Source organism: Vipera berus (genome assembly GCF_964194415.1).
Source record: "Vipera berus genome assembly, chromosome: 5".
In the NCBI taxonomy this organism is placed as follows: Eukaryota; Metazoa; Chordata; class Lepidosauria; order Squamata; family Viperidae; genus Vipera; species Vipera berus.
The window spans coordinates 77546936-77565148 of NC_138207.1; positions in this window are offsets into that span (position 1 = coordinate 77546936).

An 18213-nucleotide genomic window follows, 5' to 3' on the forward strand; every position below is an offset into this window, starting at 1 on the left:
GCTGACAGGCTGTACTCAGCGTGTGGTCCTCAATGGAACTGCATCTACATGGAAGGAAGTGTGTAGTGGGGTGCCCCAGGGCTCTGTTCTGGGCCCAGTGCTCTTCAACATCTTCATCAATGATTTGGATGAGGGGATAGATGGGGAACTCATCAAATTTGCAGACGTCACCAAGCTGGCAGGAATAGCCAATACTCCAGAAGATAGGCTTAAAATATAGGAGGATCTGGACAGACTCAAACACTGGGCGCTATCTAACAAAATGAAATTCAATTGTGAAAAAAGTAAGGTTCTACATTTAGGCAGGAAAAATCAAATGCACAGGTATAGCATAGGTGGTAACTTGCTCAATAGTAGTAACTGTGAGAGGGATCTCGGAGTCCTAGTGGACAGTAACTTCAATATGAGGCAGCAGTGTGCTGCTGCTGCCAAAAGAGCCAACACAGTGCTAGGCTGCATTAACAGAGGGATAGAATCAAGATCACGTGAAGTACTAATATCATTTTACAATGCCTTGGTAAGGCCACACCTGGAATACTGCATCCAGTTTTGGTCACCACATTGTAAAAAAGATGTTGAGACTCTAGAAAGGGAACAGAGAAGAGCAACAAAAATGATTGGGGGACTGGAGGCTAAAATATATAGGGAACGGTTGCTGGAATTGGGTATGTGTAGTTTAATGAAGAGAAGGGTGAGGGGTGACATGATAGCAGTGTTCCAATATCTTAGGGGCTGCCACAAAGAAGAGGGAGTCAAGCTATTCTCCAAAGCACCTGAAAGCAGGACAAGAAGCAATGGATGGAAACTAGTCAAGGAGAGAAGCAACCTAGAAGTAAGGAGAAACTTCCTGAGAATTAGAACAATGAACCAGTGGAACAACCTGCTTCCAGAAGCAGTGAATGCTCCAACACTGGAAGTTTTTAAGAAGAATTTGGACAGCCATTTGTCCAAAATGTTATAGGGTTTCCTGCCTGAGCAGGGGGTGGACTAGATGACCTCTAAGGTCCCTTCCAACTTTATTGTTGTTGTTGTTGTTATTATTATTATTATTATTATTATTATTATTATTATTATTGTTGTTGTTGTTGTTGTTGTTGTTGTTGTTGTTGTTGTTGCTGTTGTTGGCAGTTGACACTGACAAGTTCTCATTTGTGTGTTGAGTATCAAATAAATGATGAATACTGAAACAAAATTTTCACATCAAAATGCATTGAGTACTAAATTCAATGAGTATCAAAGCAGTTGAGCACCAAGTACTACTGTATTTCAATGTATTTGTAGGACATTAGACCATTATATTTTAGTTAAACTTTTCTTTGCAAGGCTATTAGCATATACTATTGTCCTGTTTCAGGTTCTAATCACACATAAACACAGTTGCAATGGAATTTTACATTTCATTTCAAGACTTTAGAGATAAACGGTGAACAAGGTATGTAAATAAAAAGCAGCTTGCCCGAAAAGTTTGTTTGTTTTTAATAGAAGCCTGCAGAAGATCAATCTAAATCCAATCGAGGGTCCAGCAGTCAAGTCAGGGTTGTCATCCAGTCCAAAGATCAAAGGTTCCAGGTTTCCTACAGAAATAAAAGCCACACATGAATATCATAGAAGAGCTAAAAGAACTTTGGAAGACTTCCTGTTTGGCAGCCGTCGGGACAACTGGGAAAAGCCGGTGCTTGGCTTTCCAGCTTGGTTTTTCTTCATCTAGTGACCCTTAAAGGGTCGGAAAATTGCCCTGGAGGGGCAATGAAGGAGGTGGGAAACTGCAGGAGCTCAGATCAGGGGGTACCCGATCACAGTGAACTGTAGGACCATCTGGAAAAACGAAGAAAAAGGCTGTTTTAAATCTTCAGCCATAGGCGTCTCTGGCAGGAAGCAAAAAGGACCATAAATCAGCGGAATTTCAACTGTGTGCTGAAGCTGGGTGAGCAAGATTTTCTCTTTTCTTCTCCTTGAGGATTATAAATGTTGAGCCCCTGATTGGAAAGGGCTGGAAAGTAAAGACCCCCAGAAGATTTACGAGCGGCGAGTAATGATATGGGGGGAAGAGACTCTTTGTTAAAAATACTGGACATTGATAAATAAGCCAAGGAGGATATCTAGTGGTGAAAGAAGAACGAAATTACTGATATATTGTTGTTGTTGGCCTTGACAAAAAGACACCTGCAATGATAAATTGCCTTGTTGTGAGACTGAAATTTAAAGCTACTTTTATTGACTTGGGCTAATTTTAAACAGACGTTGTTTTGGCTTTAGATTGTAAGCTGTAAAATGACTAGATTGAACATTACTAGACTCATGAAGAAAACTTCTTCTGCACCTTCAGTAGGACAATCCAGCCCTACAACACAGGGATCTATTGAAGCAATGTTGCATAGGGAAAAAGTAAGTTCTGCTCAAAGTGAAAAACAGATCTCATTAAAATTTCTTCAAGATCTTATGTTAAAGAATCAAGAGACTTTGGAAAGGAATCATTTAGAAATGCATGATAATCACAAGACTACACAAAGTAAATTAGAGAAATTAAATGAAGAAATTTTGGACATAAAGGGAAAATTTGAAACTCAGAATCAAATGATAATAAAAATCAACAGAAGATACACAAAATTGAAGAAAAAACAGATGAGAATGATAAAAAGATAGAAATGTTATTACAAGAAAATGAAAAATTAGAGAACGCTATTAAGACATTAGAGATGGAAAAAGTGGAACATTATTTAAGATTTCAAAACATTCCTGAGGATAGAGAAGAAAACATAGCAGAGGTGATTATTGATATCTTGGAGGAGATTTTGAAAGCGGAAAGAGGAGAAATTCAACTTGTGCTAGATGAAATTTTTCATTTCAATTCAAGCTATGCGAGAAGAAATAAATTGCCAAGAGAAGTACACGTATGGTTTACAAAGAAGATAACAAGAGATGAAGTACTACAGAAAGTTAGAGATGAACCAATACAATATAAAAATAAAGAGATTGTGGTTTTAAAGCAGATACCTAAGGGAGTTAGAGATACATGAAGACAGTATCATTTTTTGACTACAAAATTGATTGCCAATGGCATAAATTTTAGATGGTTGATGCCGGAAGGTATCTTAATAAACTGAAACAATACAAGGTATAGACTGGATTCAATTTGAAAAGCAGAAGACTTTGAAGTGAGGAATAGGTCGATTCTAGATGAAGGAGTAAAATTAAGTCAAGGGGAGAATAAGGAGCAGAAACAACCAGAAGAGAGGACGCAAGGAGCAACTGCACAAACAGAAGAACCAAAAGAGGAAGATGACCAAAAGGGTGAGGAAGAAGGACCTGCTAGAGAACAAAGGACTACTAGATCTATTACACCGAAATATAAATAAATAGAAATGGATACAGAAAATGGAATCTTCTCAGTAAACATAAACTGAATTCTCCAATTAAAAGAAATAAGATCTTTAGGAAATTATGGAAATTGAATTTGGATATAATTTGTTTACAAGAAACACATATAAAAGTACAGCATCATAAATTATTGGAATATTCAAAAATTGGGAAACTTTATTATGCATCAGCACAACAGAAAAAAGAGGAGTTGCTTTATATATTAAAGAGACAATAGATTCTAAATTGGTATATTCAGATGAAGAAGGAAGAATTTTAATGGTAGAAATTCATTTGCATCAAAAGCAAATATTACTAGTGGCAATTTATGCACCGAATAATAATCAAGAAAAATTCTACAAAAACCTACATAGAAAAATAATAGAAATGGAGTATCAAAATGTTTGTTTACTAGGAGACTTCAATGCAATAATAGATGGGAAAATGATTATAAAAGTAACAAAACAGGGAAAAATGGAAGAGGAAGATTACCTAAGGTGTTTTTTGATATGGTGGAGGAAATCGGAATTCAAGATGTTTGGAGGGAAGTGAATCCACAAAAACTGCAATATACTTTTTATTCAAATAGTCAGAAATCCTGGTCAAGGATTGATATGATTTGGATGACTGCCGATTTGAGAATGAATGTTCAGGACTTTGAAATAGAAACAGGCATATGGGCAAATCATAATCCCTTGAAAATGACCTGGAAAGGAATACAAAAAGGGCCAAGATGGACTTTAAAGTGTTTCATATTGAAGGAAAAAGAATTTATAGAGTTAACAAAGAAAGAAATGGAATTCTTCTTCAAAGAAAATAGAAAAGAAGATACTACTGTACAAAATTTATGGGATACAGCTATATATATCTCCTAGAAGCAATCTGGAATAAACATAAGGGGGTATGAGATTAAAAAAATAATTTTAATTATTTTCATTAAGTTTATACTCACTGATCTTAAAGATATCCTTCCTGTCACTGATCCAGTTGTTTCTCTTAATCCCTCCTTCTGTCATCTCTCTAGAGGACTCAATTAACTTTCCATGTGAATTTTTTTTAAATCCCAAATATGTGGGAAGAGTCAACATTGCTCTGATGACATCACCCTCTCTGAATATCCATGAGCTCAGTGTTTATTTCTGCAGGAGGAAGACTTTGTTCATGAGGTTTTCCTTACAGCCATTCTTTGTCCATACGCTGCAAGAATGTTCTCAGTGGGTGATCCTTTTGAACAACATCAAAAAAGGAGGAACACCTAAAGGAATTGCTTGTACAACAGTGCTTTCTGAAAATTAAATTCAAGGAATGAGGGCTGATAGGAATAGTTATTTATGGAACTGTCAGAATGATCAGGAAAACCTTGAACTTTGCAGAGAAATGGATAAATGAAAATTGATTGTGAATTAATGAGCACTGGATATTAATTGGTCACATTAACTTTTGGGAAGTTGGGAGTAGCTGGAAAAAGAAGACTGGAAATTTGGTCGACAAATCCATAGCACTCTAGTTATTAAACCATTGTACCACACTTCCTCCTCACAGCCCTCACCAGTAGGAATATTGGTTTTGGCCATGTGAAGTTCTATTTCGGCAATATCCCTAAGTTGCTTTTTTCAAAAGGTAACTGGACTTGGTTTTCCTTGAAGACATTTTGCCAGACCTGCCCCAGTGAGATCCCATAGGAAAGAAAGACCCTCGACTCCATTTAGATGAAGTGATAGGTTCTTTTACTAAAGGTTCCTGGTTGCAGTAAAGTTAGGCCAGAAATTAAGATTCCCACACAAAAGGTTACAAAATTTTCCCCTCCCCCAGCCCTCCCCCTTTTAATTTGTTCATCTTCAGCTAATGGAAGTCAGAGAATGTCGCCTGGTGGCCCCCAGGGGGAGGTCCTTCTCTGTGGGCACGCCGGAATTGTGGAACCGTTTGCCGGTTGAGCTCCGGATGGCGCCCGACCTTCGCTCCTTCCGACGCGATCTGAAGACCTACTTGTTCAAACAAGCCGGCCTGGCCTGATGGGTGATGGGTTTAGATTTTAATATGGTTTTAATGTATTTTAATTCATTGTTGTTAGTTTCTGGGTACCTGTTTAATCTCTTTTAATGTATTTGTATTCTTGTATTTTTATATGTTTGCCCTGTTCACCGCCCTGAGTCCTTCGGGAGAACGGCAGTATACAAATAAAATTATTATTATTATTATTATTATTATTATTATTATTATTATTATTATTATTATTATTATTATTATTATTATTATTATTATTATCTAGCTATTTTGAGAATCGTTGAGATGTTTGGAGCGATCCACATTCCATTCCCAGGGTGCATGGTCTTGAGTACTGGCACAAACTGGTTGTATGCTGCCCTGGTCTTTGTCCCCTCCCCATAAATGTTTATTGCCCATTTTGCCCCCTCCCCCTAACTTTTGATATGAGGATGTTGACAATGCAGCAAGCCAAAGATGGCAAAACTTACATCCCCCCCCTTGTCAGAGTTGCTAGTCCTGTAGGGGAAAAAAAAAGAGAAGGGGAAGAAACAAATACAAATGCATAATTAATCTGACAGTCAATGAGGTTTATCTGGGTATTATTAATGGCTCTTGTTAAGTTTAGATGCTTTAATATGTTTGGAACACACCCACTCAATTTCAGAGGGAGGGAAATCTTTCCATGCCACCAAATTCTGGGTTTTGCCTTGATGCGTGCTAGAGTCCAATATACCCTTGACCTCAAAAAATTGCTCTCCTTTGATCATGATGAGATCAGGTTGACGTTTTTTTTCTGGGCATAGGGAAGAAGTGATTTTAGGAAGCCTCAGTGGAATACCGGATAGACTTGCCTAAAAGAGTTTTTGGTTATTCAAGTTCAAGAGTCACAAGATTAATAACCCTTTTTTCAACGCTGTAAACATTGGATGTTTCCGCTCTGACAACTAATGAAAATCACAGCCATTTTCTCTTTTTGCTTTTAACATGCTTTTTCTTTTCTTTAGAGATTAGGTGCAGAAGGGGGGTTGGGATGAATGCTAAGCTCAGCTAGCCATAATAGTAAATGCTGCATTGTGGGAAGCCAAGGATGAATTGATAATGTTTTGGTGGGCTGAGGAGCTGGGGAGAAAGCCCGCTTTTCAGGCTAATTGGAGAATGTGATTTATGACTGCTTCTTGGGGGTGAGAGTTGCAATTTGTTACTTTGTATCTGGGGGAAGGGAAACCAGTTTTGGGTTCAACTATGTAGTGCCGATTCTTTGTTTCCTGAATAAAATGTTCTTTAAGGAAGAATTCTAAGTATATATATATATACTTAATTCTAAGTATATATATATATATATATATATATATATATATATATGTTTGTTGTTGTTAGCTGCGAAGTCGTGTCCGACCCATCGCGACCCTATGGACAACATTCCTCCAGGCCTTCCTGTCCTCTACCATCTTCTGGAGTCCATTTAAGCTCACGCCTACTGCTTCAGTGACTCCATTGAGCCACCTCATTCTCTGTCGTCCCCTTCTTCTATTGCCCTCGATCTTTCCCAGCATTAGGCTTTTCTCCAGTGAGTCCTTCCTTCTCATTAGGTGGCCAAAGTATTTGAGTTTTAGCTTCAGGATCTGGCCTTCTAAAGAGCAGTCAGGATTGATCTCCTCTAGGACTGACCGGTTTGATCGCCTTGCAGTCCAAGGGACTCGCAGGAGTCTTCTCCAGCACCATAGTTCAAAGGCCTCAATTCTTTGGCGCTCAGCCTTTCTTATGGTCCAACTTTCACTGCCATACATTGCAACTGGGAAGACCATAGCCTTGACTATACGCACTTTTGTTGACAGGGTGATGTCTCTGCTTTTTAGTGTGCTGTCTAGATTTGCCATGGCTTTCCTCCCCAGGAGCAAGCGTCTTTTAATTTCTTGGCTACAGTCCCCATCTGCAGTGATCTTGGAGCCCAGGAAAATAAAATCTGTCACTACCTCCATTTCTTCCCCATCTATTTGCCAGGAATTGAGAGGGCCAGATGCCATGATCTTGGTTTTCTTAATGTTAAGTTTCAACCCAAGTTTTGCACTCTCCTTCTTCACCCGCAACAAGAGGCTCTTTAGTTCTTCTTCACTTTCTGCCATTAGAGTGGTATCATCTGCGTATCTTAGGTTGTTGATATTTCTTCCGGCAATCTTAATTCCAACTTTTGATTCATCTAGCCCTGCCTTTCTCATGATGTGCTCTGCATATAAGTTAAATAGGCAGGGCGACAGTATACAGCCTTGCCGGACTCCTTTCCCAATTTTGAACCAATCAGTGGTTCCGTGTCCAGTTCTCACTGTTGCTTCTTGACCCGCATATAGGTTTCTCAAGAGACAAATAAGATGGTCTGGTACTCCCATCTCTTTAAGAACTTGCCACAGTTTGTTATGATCCACACAATCAAAGGCTTTAGCATAGTCAATGAAGCAGAAGTAGATGTTTTTCTGGAACTCCTTAGCTTTCTCCATGATCCAGCGTATGTTGGCAATTTGATCTCTAGTTCCTCTGCCTCTTCGAAATCCTGCCTGTACTTCTGGTAGTTCTCGATCCACATACTGCTGAAGTCTAGCTTGTAGGATTTTAAGCATGACTTTACTAGCATGAGAAATGAGTGCAATGGTGCGATAGTTTGAACATTCTTTGGCACTGCCTTTCTTTGGAATTGGAATGTAAACTGATCTTTTCCAATCCTGTGGCCACTGTTGAGTTTTCCAAATTTGCTGGCAAATTGAGTGTAGCACTTTTACTGCACCGTCTTTTAAGATTTTGAATAGCTCAGCTGGAATACTGTCACCTCCACTAGCTTTGTTGTTGCTCAGCTTTTCTAAGGCCCACTTCACTTCACATTCTAGGATGTCTGGCTCGAGGTCAGTGACCACCTCATTGTGATTATCAGGGACATTAAGCTCATTCTTGTATAGTTCTTCTGTGTAATTTTGCCACCTCTTCTTAATCTCTTCTGCCTCTGTTAGGTCCCTGCCATTTTGGTCCTTTATCATGCCCATTTTTGCATTAAACGTTCCCTTCATCTCTCCAATTTTCTTGAAAAGATCTCTGGTCCTCCCTATTCTATTGTTTTCTTCTATTTCTTTGCACTGTTCATTTAAGAAGGCATTCTTATCTCTTCTAGCTATTCTCTGGAATTCTGCATTCAATTGGACATATCTATGTTTTTCTCCCTTGCCTTTCGCTTCCCTCCTTTCCTTAGCTATTTGCAAAGCTTCCTCAGACAGCCATTTTGCTTTCTTGCATTTCTTTTTCTTTGGGATGGTTTTGGTTGCTACCTGTTGTACAATGTCGCGAACCTCTGTCCATAGTTCTTCAGGCACTCTGTCTATCAGATCTAATTCCTTAAATCTATTTGTCACCTCTACTGTATATTCAACAGGGATATGATTTAATTCATACCTGAGTGGCCTAGTGCTTTTCCCTACTTTCTTCAGTTTAAGCTTAAACTTTGCAAGGAGAAGCTCATGGTCTGAGCCACAGTCAGCTCCTGGTCTTGTTTTTACTGACTGTATAGAGCTTCTCCATCTTTGGCTGCAGAGCATATAGTCAATCTGATTTCTGTGATGACCGTCTGGTGATGTCCATGTGTAGAGCCGTCTCTTGGGTTGTTGGAAAAGAGTGTTTGCTATGACCATCGTATTCTCTTGACAAAATTCTATCAGCCTGTGCCCTGCTTCATTTTGTACTCCAAGGCCAAACTTGCCTGTTATTCCGGTTATCTTTTGGCTTCCTACTTTAGCATTCCAATCCCCCATGATGATAAGGACATCATTTTTGGGTGTTAGTTCTATAAGGTGCTGTAGGGCTTCATAGAACCGGTCAATTTCATCCTCTTCAGCACTGGTGGTTGGGGCATAGACTTGGACTACTGTGATATTGAATGGTTTGCCTTGGATTCGAACTGAGATCATTCTGTCATTTTGAGGATTGTATCCCAGTATTGCTTTTCCTACTCTTTTATTGACTATGAAGGCTACTCCATTTCTTCTGAGGGATTCTTGCCCGCAGTAGTATACCTGATGGTCATCTGAATTAAATTCACCCATTCCTGTCCATTTTAGTTCGCTGATACCTAAGATGTCGATGTTCATTCTTGTCATCTCTTGTTTGACCACGTCCAGCTTTCCTTGATTCATGGATCTTACATTCCAGGTTCCTATGGAGAAAAAATCTTTACAGCATCGGACTTTCCTTTCACCACCAGACACATCCACAGCTGAGCGTCCTTTCGGCTTTGGCCCAGTCGCTTCATTCTTTCTGGCGCTACTAGTACTAGCCCTCTGCTCTTCCCCAGTAGCATATTGGACGCCTTCCGACCTGAGGGGCTCATCTTCTAGCGTCATATCGTTTTGCCTTTTGGTACTGTCCATAGGGTTTTCATGGCAAAGATACTGGAGTGGTTTGCCATTTCCTTCTCCAGTGGATCACGTTTTGTCAGAACTCTCGGCTATGACCTGTCCGTCTTGGGTGGCCCTGCACGGCATAGCTCATAGCTTCATTGAATTACACAAGCCCCTTCGCCACGACAAGGCAGTAATCCATGAAGGGGTATATATATATATATATATATATATATATATATATATATATATATATATATATATATATATATATATATATATACTTAATTAGTTTTTATAGGGTTAGGAATAAGGTGGAGTTGGGATTGGGATTTGGGTTTGGGTTAGGGTTAGGACTGGGGTTGGGGTTTTTCCAAATAACATTCTCAATATTTACCAAACAGCATAATGTCTGGGTTCATGTGTTTAACAAACAATAATAGATAATAGTTAATTATCATAAACAATATGTTAATCACTCAATAGCCTTCTTCTTGATAATATATATTCAAAATTACATATCACATTCCTTTCTCTCTAACTCGTTTTTCCAGCCGTTGATAGAAATTATTCCATGTTCTAAAGTACACTGAGTCTTCTTTCTCTTTTATCTTTAAAGTCAATCTATCCATTTCTGCACACTCTAGAATTTTCTTAATTAGTACTTCTTCAGCTGGTAAGAATTCATTTTTCCAATGTTGGGCAAATACAATTCTTGCTGCCGTTAGTACGTGTAGTTTTAAAGATCTGCAATCTTTGTCATAATTAACTCCTATTATTCCTAACAAAAATAATTCTGGTTTAAATTCTATTTGTTTTTTAGTCATTTTCTCCAACCATAAAAGTATTTTAGCCCAAAATCTTTTTGCTTTAGGGCATGTCCACCAGATCTCCATTTATAATTATTTTGGCTGTTTGTTTACAATGAAATGTTTTGATTACATTTTATGAAGTTTTTTCCAAAGTCTATTTCTGCAAATTGCTGAAACATAAATTGCCAGTTTACATTGACAAATACTTTCTGTGCATCAAGGAATATTAAAGCCATCTGTTTCCCTGAATTAATTTCATAGTACTCTAACACATCAAGTATCATTCTTAAATTATTTTTTATCTGTCTTTTAGGCAGGAAACCATTTTGGTCTGTATGTATAAATGTCAAAAATTTCTTTAGTCTTTCTGCCATTATTAAGGTGAAGGTTTTGTAACCTACATTTAATAGTGATATTTGTCTATAATTTTTTATTTATAGACATCTTTGGAACTTAATACGATGATACAGGAAATTGAGATAAAAATTAATATTTGTGCAGATCATAACCCAATAAAGATGACTTGGAGAAGAACTAAGAAAAAATTAAGATGGTCCTTGAACAAATCTATATTGAAAGAAATTTTTTTTTACAACTACTGACAAAGGAAATGGATTTTTTTCTTCAAAATAAACAAGAAAGAAGAAACATTGCTTCAAATGTGTGGGATACGGCAAAAGCATATTTCAGAGGGTTGGATATAACTTATATCACTAAAAAGAATAAAGAAAAGAAACAACAACAGTTAAAGTTGAAGGAAGAATTCAGAAAGTTAGAGTTATGTACTGGGCTTTTGGAATATCACCACGTGCGTTGTTGGAGAACTAACGGTTCTCCAGCAATTCAGACAGGACATCTCCGGTCCTGCAATTGGTCAACTTTGGGCAGCAAGCATGGTTTAGATCTGATTGGTTAATACCATAGGGCCTGGCTATATGTTGAAGCAGGGTGACTCCAATCTCTCAGTACAGTTTCTGCTTAAATAAAGTATGAGTTTGTCTGCACTCATCTCCGTGTCCTCGTTCCTGCTCATCAGAGCCCACGACATAATAGTTAGAATCAGAATTACAAATAGATCCACAAAATAAAAATATTTAAGAAACAAATGGAGATAATAAAACATAAATTAAATTTAGCTGAGATGGAAATAATGGCTCAAAAGATTAAAAGGGCTAAACAGAACTTTTTTGAAAATGCCAACAAGCCAGGGAAATGGTTAGCATATAGACTGAAAAAAGAAAAAGAGAAAAAATTGATAAACAAGCTGCAAGATCCAAAAGGTGAATTACCGTTTCAAAATGATATAATTAAAAAATATTAAAGATTATTATGACATACTTTATAAGGCAGAGGAAATTTCAAAAGAAAAAATACAGCAGTACTTAAACAGCAGACTTACCAAAAATTCCAGAGAATATTTGAAACATATTAAATGGAAAAATATCAATGATGGAGATTATAGAGGGTATAAAAAGGCAAAAAAAAAGAGAAGATAAGACTCCTGGCCCAGATGGATTACCTGCAGAGTTTTATAAATCACCACAAGATGTATTAAGTCCGATCCTGCAAGAACTGTATAATGAAATTCTCCTGGAAGCTAAAATACCAAATACATGGACTAAAGCCAATATTACTTTAATACCCAAAGAAGACTCTGATTTAATGCAAATAAAAAATTATAGAGAAATATCACTATTAAATGTAGATTACAAAATCTTCACCTTAAATAATGGCAGAAAGACTAAAGAAATTTTTGATCCAATTTATACATACACAGATCAAAATGGTTTTCTGCCTAAAAGACACACACACACACACACACAAACTTTGGGGACAACCATGATCTGGATGACTGAGAATTTCTACAGATGTTAATTCGGCAATAGTTTTGAGGATTTTTGTTGACATTTTATGGAAACTCCTACGATATATTTCATTGTATTGTTTCCAATTATGTCTAATAACTGAGTAGATCAAAACAGGATTGTACTATAGCATAAATAAGTAGAAGAACATATTCACCTGACAGCAGATATTTTAGAAGAAAAGACTCGGCACAATAAACATATTTATTTTAGATGAGTTGCATGTACAACGATGAAGTAAATGTGGCTCATAAAATAGATGGCTGCTCAGAAAAGTTTTGGGGGACTCTGAAAAGAGGCAAGAAAAAACAAATTGAGTTCATCTGAAGATTGTGAACAAATTGGTACTCATGAGTCACAACAAATTCAACATTCCCAAACAGACTGACAAGCAAACCAGCAGGGAGATATGTAGGAAGATATAGTTGTTGAAGAACTGTCTGTCTGTCATGCATTAGTTAGCTATGCTGACTCAGGAATTCTGGGAGTTGAAGTCCATGAGTCATAAAAGAGCCGAGGTTGCCTACCCCTGAGTTAGGTGCTATCAAGTTCATCTAGATTCTTGATAATTACATTGACACTAATTGCTAATATAATTTCTCTTTAGTACAATAATGTTTTTGAGTCTACCCATCAGCCTTACCCATTTTTCTTCCTATTCTGCTTTCCTAAATTCTGCAAGCACAAACATTTTCCATCGTTTCTGGTTTTGTTTGCTTTGGTTTAGTGTTTTTGGGGGTTTGGTTTGGTGTGGCTTTACAGTTTTTAATCTGGATCATTTATCATTGCATCAAATTGTGTATGTGTAATAGTTTAAGATGTTGCATTAAACAAAGAAATTAGTCCAAATATGGAAATACATCAGGAAATTAGGTCACATATGAAAGGATATGGAATAGGGCTGGGCAGAACTTTAAAGGATACTTTGCTTCAATTATGCTAGGGGAAAAAACCTTTTCAAAGTCGCATAATGATGGAATGCAATTTTATACGCATACACACAGAGATTCATTCAATGTTTAGAACAATTAAAGTATTGAGTCATAACATTCATAATAATATAACAATAAAACTCATTTCAAGCCATATGTAAAATTATAATGACATGACATATGGCATTACTCACCCTGAAAATACGAATAGAGAGAATAGAATAGAGTTGGAAGGGACCTTGGAGGTCTACTAGTCCAGCTCCCTGCTCAGGCAGGAGACCCTATACCCGTGGTGGCGGACCTATGGCATGGGTGCCACAGGTGGCACACAGAGCCCTCTCTGTTGGTGCGTGCACCATTGCCCTAGTCCTAGCCTTCAGCTGGGTTTTATAAAACCTTTTCGCTTTAGGCCTCCACCACAGTATGCAAAAAAAAAAAAGGTTCAATCAATCAATTTCAACTTCTCGAGGGGAAAAAAAGATCTCGCAAAGTTGGAATTGATTGATTGAACTTTTTAGTCCCACCCAGTCTGCCATTACCACTGCAGCCATGCCCACCCAATGGGCCACGCCCACCCAATTTCTACACCCACCCAATTGGCCACAGCCACCCAGTGGGCCACACCTACCCGGCACCCGACGATACATAAGTGGGTTTTGGGTTGCAGTTTGGGCACTCGGTCTCTAAAAGGTTCGCCATCACTGCCCTATACCATCTCAGACAGGTGAATGTCTAGTCTCTTCTTAAAAATCTCCAGTGATGGAGCACCCACGATTTCTGGGGGTAAGCTGTTCCACTGGTTGATTGTCCTCATTGTTAGGAAGTTTTCTTCTCTCTTTGATCAGTTTCCAACCATTGTTTCTCATCCTTCCCTCTGGTGCTTTGGTGAACTTGGCCCCCTCTGCCTTGTGGCAGCCCCTCAGGTACTGGAATACTCCCCTATTTTTTCTTTTCTTTAGACTAGCCAAACCCAGTCCCACAGTCATTCTTCGTATGTTTTAGTCTCCAGGCCTTTGATCATCTTAGTTGCTCTTCTCTGAATTTTTTCCAAACTCTCAATATCTTTTTTGTGATATGGTAACAAAAATGGCTGCAGTATTCCAGATGTGGTATTACCAGGGTTTTATAAAGTAATAATAATACTTTGCGTGATCTTGATTCTATGCTTCTGTTTATACAACCCAGGATTGTATTACCTTTTTTGGTTGTTGCTACACACTGCTGGCTCATAGTCAAATGATCGTCCATTAGGACTCCAAGGTCCCTCTCACAGTTGCTGTTTTTAAGCTGGGTCTTGCCCAATCTGTATTTGTAACTGATTTTTCCTGCCTAGATGTAAGTCTTTGCTTTTCTACACATTGAAACTCATTTTGTTGGATAGGGCCCATTGTTCAAGTTTGTCAAGATATTTTTGGATCCTGAGTTTGTCTTCTGGGGTGTTGGCTACTCCTGTCAGTTTGGTGTTTAAACTGTTCCCCTTCAATTCCCTCATCTAAGTCATTTATGAAGATATTGAAGAGTACTGGGCCTCAGATGGAACCTTGTGGTGCCCCACTGCTTACTTCTCTCCATGTGGATGTAGTGCCATTGAGGACTACTCATTGAGTACTGTTTGTCAGCCAGCAACAGATCCATCTGGTGGTGATGTTGTCTATTCCATCTTTTCCTAACTTATCAAGGAGCAGGTTGTGGTCTACTTTGTCGAATGACTTACTGAAATCTAAGTATACTATGTCCACTGCGTTTTGCTGGTCTACTACCTTAGTCACTTTATCAAAGAATGAGATAAGATTGGTTTGGCATGATCTGTTTTTAACAAACCTGTGCTGGCTATTAGTTATGACTTTTTTCGCTTCTAGTTGTTCGCAGATCTGTTTTTTTATTATCTTTTCTACGATCTTCCCAGGTATTGATGTTAAACTGATTGGTCTGTAGTTTTCTGGGTTTGTTTTTTTCTTTCCTTTCTTGAAGATGGGGACCACCTTTTCCAATCCTCAGGTACTTCCCTGGTGCTCCAGGATTTATGAAAGATGTGATGCAACAGTTCTGAGATAACATCTGCCAGCTCTTTCAGAACTCGGGGATGTAGTCTGTTGGGTCCTGGTAATTTATATTCATCAAGGTTGGATAGACACCTTACCATTTTCTTGCTTGTTTTAATTTTTGTTTCTAGTATGTCTTTTGCAGTGGTTTTTTTTTTGGTGTGTTGGGCTATAGTTTCTTTTTGTGTGAAGACTGATGCAAAGAATGAGTTAAGCAGTTCTACTTTCTCCCTGTTACCCATAATTTCCTTACCATCTTCTCTTTAGTGGGCCTACAGTTTCCTTGACTTTTTTTCTTGTTGTTAATATGTTGGAAGAAAGTTTTTTTATTGTCCTTAATTTCTGTTGCAAGTCTTTGTTCGTTCTAAGCCTTTGCTTTCCTGACTTCATCTTTACATGTTCTGGCTGTCTGCAATAATCGGTCTTAGTTATGTGCCCCTCTTTCCATTTTTTCTATTTATCCTTTTTGTCTTTTAGTTTGTTAGAGAGATCTTTGTGCAGCCATGCTGGTTTCTTCTTGGATTTCTTGTTTTTCTTTCTCAGTGGTATTTTGCTGGTCTGGGTTTTTGTGATCACATTTTTCAGGGTTTCCCATGCTTTTGGGGTTGTTTTCCCCTTTAGGATTTTCATCCATAGGATCTTCCCTAGGTTCTCCCTGAGTTTGTTGAAGTTGGCTCTTTTAATGTTTAGTACATTGGTTGGGTTGTTTTCTATTGCTAGTGTTTGCATTATATTAAATTCCAGTATGATGTGGTCACTTTCACCCAAGGTTCCGGCAATTTCAATTCCCTCTATCACTTTTTCTCTATTTTTAAGTATTAAGTCCAGTATAGCTTTACGTCTAGTTTCCTCCTCCATCTTTTGGGTGACAAAGTTGTCGGCTAGTTTGGTTAGGAATCTGTTTGATCTCCCACTCACTGTAGAGTTTGTCTCCCAGTTGATATCTGAACAGTTGAAGTCTCCCATTACTACTGTGGTATGCTTCCAACATACATTTGTTAACTGGTCGGCAAAGAGTTTGTCTATTTCTTCTGATTAATTGGGTGGCCTGTAATATACGCCTATAGTAATGTCACTTTTTTCTTTTATGTTGACCCATATACATTTTGGAGAGATTTTATCTCTGATCATGTGCATTTTTGCAGATATATAGTGTTCTCTTACATATAGTGCAACTCCCCCTCCTCTTTATGTAGACCTGTTTCTTTTGAACAATTTGTATCCATCCATCAGCCCATTCCATTCATGGATTTTGTCCCACCAGATTTCTGTTATGCCAACTATGTCATACCCTCCCTCATGTATAATAGTACACCCTATTTGTTCCTCAAGCTTTGAGCGTTTGTATATAAGCATTTAAGACTTTTATGCCTATCCATAGGTATGTTTCCTGTATCTCCTGATTATTGTTTGAGTTTTTCTTTTTTTTCATCACTGCCTACCTCATTGTTTGATTTATTTTCTTGGGATTTATGATTGGTTTTGGGTTCTATAGATTCTAGAGATTGGTCACTCTCTCCCTTCAGTTTTAGTTTAAAGACCTCCAGTCTTTTTCCAAGTACATTTTTGCCTGTTTTCCTAAGATGTAGCCTATTCCTTGCCAAGAGTCCTTTGTGTAGGAAATGCAGTCCATGATCCAGGAAACCAAAGTTTTCTTGTCGACACCAACCCTTTAGCCAATGGTTTATTTCTAAAATTCTTTTTTCACTTGATGGGTGTTGGCCTTTCATTGGGAGTACTGATAAGAACAATAGTTATGCTCCTAGCTTCTTAACTTTTTTGCCTAGTTGTTTTGTAATCCCTCACTATTGTACTCAGGTTGTTTGTTATGTTGTTTGTCCCAATGTGGGGGAAGAGGAGGAGGGGATAGTAATCTGTGGGCCTAATTATTTTGGTTAGGTTCTCAGCCACCTCTTTGATTTTTGCTCCAGTGAGACAACATACCTCCCTGGATTGTATGTCTGGTCTGCAGATGGATGGTTCTGTTCCTTTGAGGATAGAGTCTCCTATTACCAACACTCTCTTTACTTTTTTGGGGGGGGTGCTTTTCTGTTTATTTCAGGTGTGTTTGTTGATTTGGCTTTTGGGGGGATATTTGAAGTTGTTTTTTTGCTAGGCGTCTGCATGTCTTCTTTGTGTATGGGGGGGTTGTGGGTCTGCATGTTTTGGTCTAAGGGGAGAAAAACATTGCTCAGTTTTAATGGGGCTGCTTCTGATTGGATTAGATCACCTAGTCTAGAGGTGATTAGGGCATGACTGATATACTGTAAACAGGGTTAGAATTAGAGATTACCTTGCAAACCAAGCTATTTTTGCATGCATCTTGCCAAGAAGACACATACAGCATACTGATACATATACAGGATATATTTTACTATTTGTCCAAACAAATGAATGGGAACAGCCTGTTGTGTATTTCTTTTTCACCTGTGCTGAGTGATACACATGTGTGAATGCAGCTACAGACCGTGTTTGTGTGATAGGCTTACCTATAACTTACTCTGTTGATACTAGGTTTTGGATTTGAGTGATGCATTGAGCTGAAGTGAGTTGTGCAACATTCTGATGCAAAATTGGCTTGGTTAATTTGTGGTTTAGATTGTGCAAAATAGTTGCTGAGTACTGAGTGTTTGTAAACCTCTTTGTAAGCCTCTACTTAATCCCACCTAAGAAAATTAAGCTTCTGCAATAGAAAGTAATCCTTGAATGATTCATGAAATCAATCTAGCAGGGCTAAATTACAAAAAGAGCAAAACTTCTTTCTCTAATCTTTTTCTATAATTGATTTACAACTGATCACTTAGCAACCGCTCAAACTTACAAAGGACCCCTCCCAAGTACTTACA